The sequence below is a fragment of the Salvia splendens genome, chromosome 14, assembly GCF_004379255.2.
Source record: "Salvia splendens isolate huo1 chromosome 14, SspV2, whole genome shotgun sequence".
Taxonomy (NCBI): Eukaryota; Viridiplantae; Streptophyta; class Magnoliopsida; order Lamiales; family Lamiaceae; genus Salvia; species Salvia splendens.
In genome coordinates, this window is record NC_056045.1 from 13,495,135 (window position 1) to 13,505,579 (window position 10,445).

The following is a 10,445-nucleotide window of genomic DNA, read 5'->3' on the forward strand; positions in this document are numbered from 1 at the left end:
GAATGGTTATGCCTAACTCTATCTCTAAGAAGGCTTATATCCTCATGAAATGCCGTAAATCCTCCTTGCATAGCATTCACATTGTCCCGCACCTCGTGCATCTCCTTCATGATTGAGGAGAACATCTCTTCGATAGTAACATCGGATGGTGAGGCAACTTGATTTATAGGCGAGTCATGCCTAGATTTCACCATTTCAAGTACCTACAAAACAAATTGCACAAGACTAGGGACAAGTCCCTTTTTGGTAGTAACACAAAAAATGCACACACTCGAGAATGGAGGTTTTAGTGAGGAGCTCACTTCCCACAATGTAAAATCCCCTTTCCCCAAACTCACACCCAATGTCACTCGGAGGGCTTAGAAATTTGGTGGCTAAGATACTCTCCCTCACTTGCTCTCAAGGAATGTTCATCCACAAGGGTAGCACAATCCACAAACAAAGTATACAACTAGACAAGTAATTACTAGCCTTAGAAGCCACAAGGTAAGTGAAAGCAAGGTGCTAGGCCAAAGGGACAAAACAACAAACACTTTGTGTGCACAAATTCAATCAACAACAATAGACCCAACAATTGATGTAATTTTGGTATACAACTTTGGAATAATCACATTGACATACCCAATGACACATATAACAATTTATAGCTAAAGCCCATGGATATATTTTGAAGTATGACTCTTTTTTTGACAATTTCTTTTTTTTTTTGTTTTTTTTTGTTCAAACTTACAAGAATAAGAACCAATGGCTTTGATACCAAATAATGTGAATCTTAAGGATTCAAGAAACATATGTTGCCCGGATTTGTTCTTGCAAAAATATCCAATAACCCAAATAAGAAATAAGACAATAAAAAGATGGAAGAGAAGAAGAAGATGATAGGTGTTATGATTTAGATTAAAGCTCAAGAAAGAAAACCCAATGGCTACTTTCACAAACAACAACCTAATGGCTCCACAAAACTAGCAACACAAGAACTAGTAAAGCATACCTTAACATTCAACCTAAGCCCGGCAATAGATTGGAATGCAACTACAAGGGATTTTGATAAATCTTAAAAAATGAAGATGGTGCTCACTATGAAGTCTTTGTTCTTTCAATATCATTCAAAAACTGCTCACAAAAACCCTAGACATGGGTATTTATACTAGAGTGAAAAAAAAAGTAAAATAAAATAATTCTTGGTCAAAAAGTCACATTCCGGAAAAAACACCCGCCGGGTATTTTCCACGGCTCATTTCACCCGCCCGCGTGAAGTCTCTGGACAAAAACTGTTCTCTCGGCACAAACACCTGGCCGGGTGATTTTGGGTTAACACCCGCCCGCGTGTTTCTTTCTGCATTGCGCGACTTTCTTAAATTGATCATAACTTCCTCATCCGGGCTCCGATTGAGGCATGCAAAATACCCACGCGAAGCTCTTTTGATGATGAAGACAATGGTGGTCTGATGAGTGCATTTGGATTGTATCTTCATAGTGAAATTCCAGTTTGAATTAGACCTCTGAATTTGGCTTGGCACCTTGACATGTCTCCATCCTCTTCTCGGACCCCAATCAACCCATGGCCCTCGACATCGTTGTATTCTATGATTGTGAATACCCGGATTCACATCAGATGATGTGGAAATAAAGTTGAATGGAAGGGCTCTATGGGAGGGCCCTTTCATTGCTGGGAGATACCAAAGTTATCTCCTCAACCATTCGTAGCCTAAATCTAAATGAGAAAGGAGCAGCTCCTCTTCCTCTCCCACTAGCTGCCGCCGCCAGCTCCTCCGCCGGCCCTGCTCGCCACAGACGGCGGGCGCCTCCCCCTCTCTCCTTTTCCCCTCTATTTCTCTCTCTTTCTCCCTCATCTCTCTCGCTCACGGTTTCGCGCCACCCTCTCTCCAGATCTCCCTCTCTCGGATCTGCCGCTGCCACTACTGTGCATGCACAGGCGGCCTCTTCGGCCTCCTCCCCATGCCGTTGCTGCACGCGTTGGAAAACCCCCGCTGCTGCCCTCTCTCCACCAGTTTTGACAAGCAAAGTGAGATTAACTTCATTCTATTTCAATTTTATTTTATTTCCTAAAGATTTGACCTTTGATTTAAAAGTTTGATGTTTTTGACTTGTTGACTTGTTGTAACACCCGGACTTTTTATAGTACGTGGAACAACACCAAGCTGCTACGAGGCAATTAATGAATGAGATGTTGAGATGGGTTTTAGTGCTTGGCGCGCATAAATCGAGGAACGGTTGAGGAATTTATATTTGGAACAACACCAAATATAAATTGTTGCGTTTGGCGATTTTAATCTTTGTTGGAGACAAGATAACGAAATTAATTAAAGCTCCGTGAAATTTTTAATTATCGAAAAAAAAATGCTAGAAAATAAAGTACGGTTTTATTTTGGGCTTCTCAAATTAAAAGTAGAGTCCAAATGTTTCTTTTAAATGGCTTGGGGCCATGACCAACTAAATAATTATACAAATTGGGCTTGCAACTTAATGAGTCCAAATCAATTAATTTAATTTGGGAGTCCAATTCTTCTTTCCAAACAATTGGGAACAAGCCCAAAAATGTTTGTCTTCTTCCTCACACATATGGCCGATTCCTTCCCCCTCCACCCATGGAGACTTTCCACATTTCATCTTCTCCAACTCCTTCACCTTCTATCTTCCACCATCAATGCCCACAAACCAAGAGTCACCACCACTTCTCAATTTATACTCTTCTCTAACTCCTCACATTACACTACACAAAAAAAAAAGAGAGAGAGTGAGAGAACCGAGAGAGAGCCGAGAGAAAACAAGAGGAGGAGGAGTTCATTCTTCACCATTCTTGTTCATTCACCACCAAGACCAACCTATTGGAAGGTATAATCCCTTCTTTTTGGATCATTGTATACATTGCATATCATCACACATGAATCTCCCACAAGAAAATTCAACAATCAACATAAATCAAACAATCCAACAATTTAAATTAATCGAACACGCCGGATGCAATCGAAAGTCCAAAGAACGTAACTTGGTAATAGAAATACACCTTGCGGGTCTTTTCGGAGTGTTTCCGGGCGGGTTCGGAGTGGTTTCGGGGAGGAGGAAGCGACGGCAGCGGCTCGACGGGGAGGGATGACGGCGCGACAGCAGCTGTGCTGTCCGGCGACTCCGGCAGCAGCTCTTCCCGGCGGCTGGACCTCCCTGCGACGGCGGGCGGTCAGACGCGGCGGGCAGCAGCGGTGGCCGGCGACTCCAGCAAGCGGCGGACGGCAGCAGCTCCTGACGGGCGGCAGCATCTTCCGACGGGCAGCAGCACCTCCCGGCAACGATCGGCGGTGGCTGGGGAATCAATTTCCGGCGGCGTTTAAAAAAAAAAGAAGAAGAAGGAGGGAGGGAGATGTCGAAGAGAGAGGAAGTGAAGGAGGAAAAGAATGAGAGAGAGAATGAGGATTGGGCCTCTTTTGTTTGCTTTTGATAAGTTGGGCTCATTTGTTTTGTTTTGGAGATATAAGGTGGGTATATAATTAGTAATTGGGCCTCACCAATTAATTTGGAGAAATGAGGTGGGGAATAATTAAGTCTTGCCTTTTAAATGATTCCCGGAATAATTTTTGAAGGATGAATAAATCTTACACCAAGTCCGGAATAATATACTTTCAACGATAAATAATTGCGATAATTTAATTATACGCTTAAATAATTTTTTGGGAATTTTTTTCGACGACATGGAAAATACGAGGAGCCAACGAAGGAAAGAACGAGCGTAAGCGGCCGACCGGCGTCGCACGCGACGCCTTGGGCTGCTGCCGAATAATCGAAAATGCACGAAAACCGAGAAAATGAATTAAAAGATCTTAATTGGAGTGCATGCATTCTAAAATGTCTTCGTTACCGAGATTGATGTGAACTTTATGTATTTTCCGAAAAGGTGGTTCGCACGGCCGCTAAAGTCGGAACGAGAAGCTGCTTAAGGAAAATTTTAAGCTTTCGAGGTGGGCTTTATTACTTAAATTCTTTTATTTTGAAATGATATGTTTATGGTGAAATAAGGGTGGTTTAAAATAGTATGTCATGCCGTATTTTATGTTTTGAATTGCCTATCTGATTGTCTACTGGGATAATATCCTACTAGACTTTTATAGTTAACGAATTCGGGTCTGACTAGGGAGTGAGTCCCTACTCGGACTAGTGCACTGATAGGGATCGTGAGCTGTCCCCTAGGTCGGCCGGTCCAGTGATCGAGTTTGTGGCCACATTCTCGTTTCACATGATAGCTCAGATATGGTAAATGATGGGGGATGATGATTGTCAGCGCTGACACTTTTAAAGGAATGATTTTGGTGTCTCTCGGTCTTTTTAAAGTAAAATCCGAGTTTCACTCTATGATGGCTTGACATAACTTAAATGATAAATGTATTTCGGGCATGAGTTCACTGGGTGCATCAAGTACTCAGCCCCTGCATATGTTTTCCCTATGTGCAGGTTGAGCGAGGTCGGGAGGCGGAGGATGTTGAGCAATGAGCCAAGAATTGTAATCAATAACGTTCTGGTTACTATTGTGTCTTCATACATAGTAGTAGCTAACTCTCAATTGCTTCCGCTACTCTACGTTTTAAGAATTTCTTCTATTTCCTTGGAATTGTCAAACCATGTCATTCACGTTATGTACCTTTGGGATTTGAAACTTTGATTTGATAATGAAATTTCCTCTTTTGATCGTTAAGTTGCATTGTCTTGATTGTTTTCCCCCTTCTTCCCCGCTTCTTAATTCCCCCATTAGTCGTGACTCCCCGTGCTTCCTATCCTTAGGAAGTGCGGTCGTGACACTTGTAGAGGCGGTGAAATCAGTGACGAATCGGGGTGTGGGGCAGCCACCGTCGGCAATGGCGTGCCGAAACTCAGTCGCTGGAAATCCGGCAGATTTGCATTCTTGAGATAAGTTCTTAACCTGTGCTTACTATAGTTGTAGAAGTTGGTTTATCTATATTATGAATTCGATGAATTTAAACAAGTGTCCTAGTTACTAAAAGACTCTTGATGGTGAAATCATGTTGAACTTCTGTTTGTGAATTTCACTTAGGCTGATTCTAGTTGCTGATTTATATGTGCATGCTTGTACATATATGAAAGAAAGAAAGAACGGCTTGGGGTTTACCTTTTTGACGTTGGATTGTAGGATTTGACACTATAATCGTCTGCAATATTTTTATCTCTTACTCCTATTCTCCTGTTCGATATGTTGGTGTGTGGGTGTGTGTGAAGAGAAGTTTGGGTGTTCAATCTTTGTATCAAATACCTATGGATTTGATAATAGATTTGCAAATCTGCAAATGATTTCTCTTGATATGGATAATAAATGCATATTATCTCCTCCTTCTAACTCTTTCTCCTCATGTAGGAACACTCATTCAAAGAACCTTGGCTATTCCTTGGAGTAAAGTGCAACCATGGAGCGGGTTATCTGAGTCTTGCACATCTCTCTCCTCAAATTATAATATATTAGGATTTGATTCTTTTGTAATATTAGATTTATCAGACTGCTGATGCATTCATCGGATATTACAAACTTTTATTATTTTGAGAGTCGTTGAAAATGATTTGTATATAACACACAACAATTATCGTATGTCTCTTCTAGATTTTCTTAACTCAATGTATGATTCTTTAGGTTTCTAGGTGCAACTTCTAAATATCTGGAACGTGCTTTTATTTTAATCTCATAAATCTTTTCAAAGCGTGGGTTGTTACAAACTGCTAAGCATACTAATACCCTAGCAATTTAGAGATGCCAACAATTTGTTTCACGCAAAGATGAATAAAATGGTATGGCTACCATGTTAAAAATAAAGACAAGTAAGAGCTAATAGGGATATAATCATACTAGAAGCTCAAATAGAAGTCATTATAATTTTGAATTGGAAAAAGTCTAGAAGCAGAAGACTCCCTATGACAAGTAACGTTGTTGTTGTTTCGGCAGGGAGAAAATCTTGCATCTGTAATTAGGCACGAAGAAAATGTAAATGGAATTAATTTGATAGAACTTATAATAGAGTATTTATCTCCACTTGAAACAAATGAAAACAACAAGATCAAACCAGCTAAAAAGATACTTTTAAAGACTAGAAAAGTTGTTGGCCCTTGAATATAAAGTATTTGATGGTAATTCATTTTGTTGTTCAAGACCACAGAGAACGGAAAGTTTTACTTTAAGATTGCTCTGCACAAATACATGATATAACGTGACATGATGAACATTCATTCAAGATATATGCTACAGAAATTGCAGCTTTGCAACAAATTCTCAACACCCTTTGTCCGCACTGCGTGGTTATTTTACAAAGGGAATAGTCATTTCAACATTTGAGATCATAATTTGTATTAAATAATGAAAGGAAGTAGTCATACCTCACAAAGTAAGTGGAGCATAAGCTTACTCTTGATCTCCATCAAAGTACTCATTCTAGGATTTAGTGAGGGCATCAGTAGTGGGGCGCCCTAAGGCGCGCCAAGTCATCAATTTTATCCTCCTACCTCCCCACCTGCAGTGGGGCGCCCTATGGCGCGCCACATCATCATTTTTTTAATATTTACAAAATCCACACGAATTTAAAAAAACTAAATAAATTAAAATACGAATTTCAAAAACTTCATTTCATTTAATAAAAATTAATACATTACAATACGAATTAAAAAAACGCAAACTCAACGACGGCGGTTATGAGCCCACACTTCTTCAATCATGTCGCTCATGAGCTGCGCATGATCCTGTTGGTTGCGCATTGAGGCCTGTCTAGATAGAACCTCATTGAAGCCTAACGGTAACCCTCTATCGGGTGTCTCGGTCGACGTGCCGGACGAGGTAGATGCACAGTCATCTTCATTCCAATCGGTGATGCTTCCGCCTTCATTCTCGACTATCATGTTGTGCATGATTATGCACGCATATATGACATCGGCGATGACTTCCTTGTACCAGGAACGAGCCGGCCCTTTCACAATTGCCCACCGTGATTGGAGCACACCAAATGCCCGCTCGACATCCTTCCGCGCCGACTCCTGCTTTTGCGCAAATAAAACCCTCTTCTCACCAATTGGGCAGCTGATCGTCTTTAGGAAAACTGGCCACCGTGGGTAGATGCCATCGGCCAAGTAGTACCCCATATGGTATTGGCGTCTGTTGGCAGTGAACTTGACGGCCGGGCCGTTGCCGTTACATTGCTCGGTGAAGAGGGTGGACGAGTTGAGGACGTTAATGTCGTTGTTCGACCCGGCTACGCCGAATTAAGCATGTCAGATCCGGAGTCGATGGTCAGCGACGGCTTCGAGTATCATCGTCGGGTGGCTGCCCTTGTATCCACTTGTGAATTGGCCTCTCCATGCCGTCGGACAATTCTTCCACTGCCAGTGCATACAGTCGATGCTCCCGAGCATCTCAGGAAACCCGTGCGCCGTCTCGTGCATCTGCATCAGACCCTGGCAATCAGTGGCAGTCGGCTTGCGCAAATATGTGTAGCCATAGGCCTCTACTATCCCCCGACAAAAGCGCTTCAGACACTCGCGGCCTGTAGAATCCCCGCAGTGGAGGTACTCGTCAAAAAGGTCCGCCGTGGTGCCGTATGCCAACTGATGAATAACAGTCGTGCACTTTTGCAATGGTGTAAGGCCGGGTTTGCCGATGCCGTCCTCCCGAAACGTGAAGTATTCATCACGTGAAGACAATGTCCGAACAATGCTGAGAAAAAGGTACCGCGACATTCTAAACCGGTGGCGGACGATGGCAGGCGCGGACGATGGCGGGCGCGGACGATGCGCGCCATCGAGCGTGCCATCGTCCGGCCCGTTGCGGATGGCCTGAGTCCTAGAATATCTGCATAGCGTGTTTTGACCTATCGGTTGAAACTCCAATGTTCATCACCTTCTCGTGGAGACGAAAAATCAAGCTGCATTCACCTTAGCATGCTCTCATCAGAAGATGTGGTAGGTGAACCATTTATTCACCTGATCTAAGTGTAACTTAATAATTATTTCAACTTGTGAGGAAACATGCTCAATAACTTATGGCCAAAAACTTACGGGCACTAACAAGTGATATCTTATTCACCTTAGAATGGCATTCTTGAATTTTTTTTCCAAAACTCCCCTTTTATATACGTATAGATTGCTAATAATATTAAACTGGTGAAGCATATACTATTGGATTGTTTTATAATAGTATCATGTGACTATGTCATATTGTCATATATTTACTATAGTGAAACGACTTGTTTTAAATTTATTTATATAAATCAAGTTTTCATTTTCTTATTATTGCATAAATAAATAAAAATCTTTTCATTACTCTAATTACTCTACACAAATAAAAAAAATATTTTCATTTTCCTAGTTTATTAAAATTTCATAATGGAAATTCCATTTTTATATACTCCCTCCGCCCCCATTATTGACACCAGTTTCCTTTTTTTCGTCTATACTCAATTGATTGGTACTCTTACTTTTCACTAGTTTTGGTCATGGACCCCTCATTCACAAACACATTTCACACACATTTTATTACTCCGTTCTAGCTAAGATGGCACACTTTTCTTTTTGGTATGTCACAATCATGATGACAAATTTCTATTTTTGGAAAAATTAGCTATTTTAATGACAAATTAGACCTTACTAATTGAACCCTTAATATGAAGTGAATTAAAATCTAACTTTTTGTTCTATGATTTTATTGCTATCTTCTTCTCTACTGAGGGATGGTATGATTGCTTCGAAAAATCAACCGCTGATGTCAATACTAGTCTAAATAAGAAATGGAGTTTACATAATAATACTACGATAACTGTTGTTCACCCACCATTACAAACTATGACCATACCATCCTATAAAGGGGAAATAACAGCCGACCCTTTTAAGAAAAATAGAAATTCAAAAGATCGAATTGAAAATGAAGACATAAAAAATTCATATAACAAAATAACTAATAAAAACAAATCTTAAGCACCATAGCTAATCAACTTGATATGTTAGCTAATAATAAATATCCCGATAGTGCACATGTAAAGCAAAGCCTTTTAAATAACACTTGTAATCCTTCTTTTTAAAATAACGATATCCTGAAGAAAAGAAAAAGAAATTAAATTCAACAATAATACTGAAAAAATTCTATCGAAAATATCTAATAAATTATCTGAATTAGTGATAGGGTCCTCGATCTTGTGAATCTCGTCATCTTGTGAATCTCGTCAAGCATATCTCGTCCAACATATCTTCTTGATTTTATTTATTTAGTATATCTTCTATTTTAGTTAGTTATATTTATTTATTCTCCATATCTTTTGTAATCTTTTATTTTAATTATGTTTCTTGATTAGCAAGACATATGTTAGGGTTTAGAATTCTATATAATAGAATTCTATCGTATTTTCATTCATTGAGAAATAAAGTTAAAACTTATTCTCATTCCCGGTTCTGGGGGAAATCGCCCCTAGCACCTCAACTAGGGTTTATCTTGTTCTTCGTAATCATTCCTGTTTTTCGTTTCCCTACAAATCGTTGGTACTCTAGTCCGATAGATCAAAGATCTATCAATTGGTGCTTCCATTATTTACTCTTCCTCCATCCCATTCCTACTCTCAAATTCCCTCAAATCTCTCGCCAAAATCTTCCCCAAAATCTCTCAAAAAAAAAACCAATCCACTTTGTCACGATTTTCGACGAACTATGGAATCACAACAACATGCTCTCTGTGATATCACTGAGACGCTCATGGACTTACGCCGTCTAGTAGCTGCTCACGGTGAATTTCCAGCCAATTTCAGACAGCACACACTGACCGAGTAGCCTCCGAGCAGCCTTGCCGAGCGCTCACCTCCGAATCAGAGACCGAAGGAGCCGCCGGACCAGCAGCCGGAGATGATACCGCAGCAGGGCTGGTCTCTTCTGCCGTCGGTCACAAACCCACCGCCGGGTATCAAACCCTGGGCCGTACCACGATTCCGCCTCGAGCCACCACGTTTCGACGGAGAGAATGCCTAAGATGGGATCCGTAAGATCCAAGAGTATTACAACCACCACTACACTCCGCTCGATGATCGCCTTTATCTTACGAAATACTTGTTATATCCGCCGGCGGCCGATTGGTTTCATACTTATCAAAAAACTGACATTGATGGTTCGTGGGAGGATTTCTTGGTGGCGGTCTATCATTGTTTTACTCCGGAGTTACTTGTGGGTGATTCACATATGGTGGACGATGTCCATCAATCTGAGCCTATTGTTGATGCACCGAAAGCAGTCATGTTGGATTCTTCAATAACTGATGCAGCGCCAACTCTCTGCAGCGTTGATGATGTCTCGCGTGATACGATTTCGGAAGCATATAACGTAGGTATGGAGACTACCCACTTTGCTCCCGAATTAGAGGATGAGGTTTCACATGTTGTTGATGATGATCAGTTGGTTGATCAGCCTCC

The 10,445-nt window shown here is 41.0% G+C and overlaps 2 long non-coding RNA genes across 3 annotated transcripts; one reads left to right on the plus strand and one right to left on the minus strand.

Moving 5' to 3' along the window:
* Positions 1-2,377: 2,377 nt before the first annotated feature.
* On the minus strand, positions 2,378-3,425 carry LOC121765207. Of its 2 annotated transcripts, none has more exons than XR_006042796.1 (2): positions 3,029-3,425; positions 2,378-2,734 (listed from the first exon to the last, which is right to left on the minus strand). It is a non-coding gene; the product is annotated as an uncharacterized LOC121765207 (long non-coding RNA). The 2 variants fall into 2 exon arrangements; XR_006042797.1 differs by having other exon boundaries at positions 2,817-3,425.
* On the plus strand, positions 2,749-4,638 carry LOC121765208. The gene is made up of 3 exons (XR_006042798.1): positions 2,749-2,856; positions 3,911-3,974; positions 4,465-4,638. It is a non-coding gene; the product is annotated as an uncharacterized LOC121765208 (long non-coding RNA).
* Positions 4,639-10,445: the final 5,807 nt, after the last annotated feature.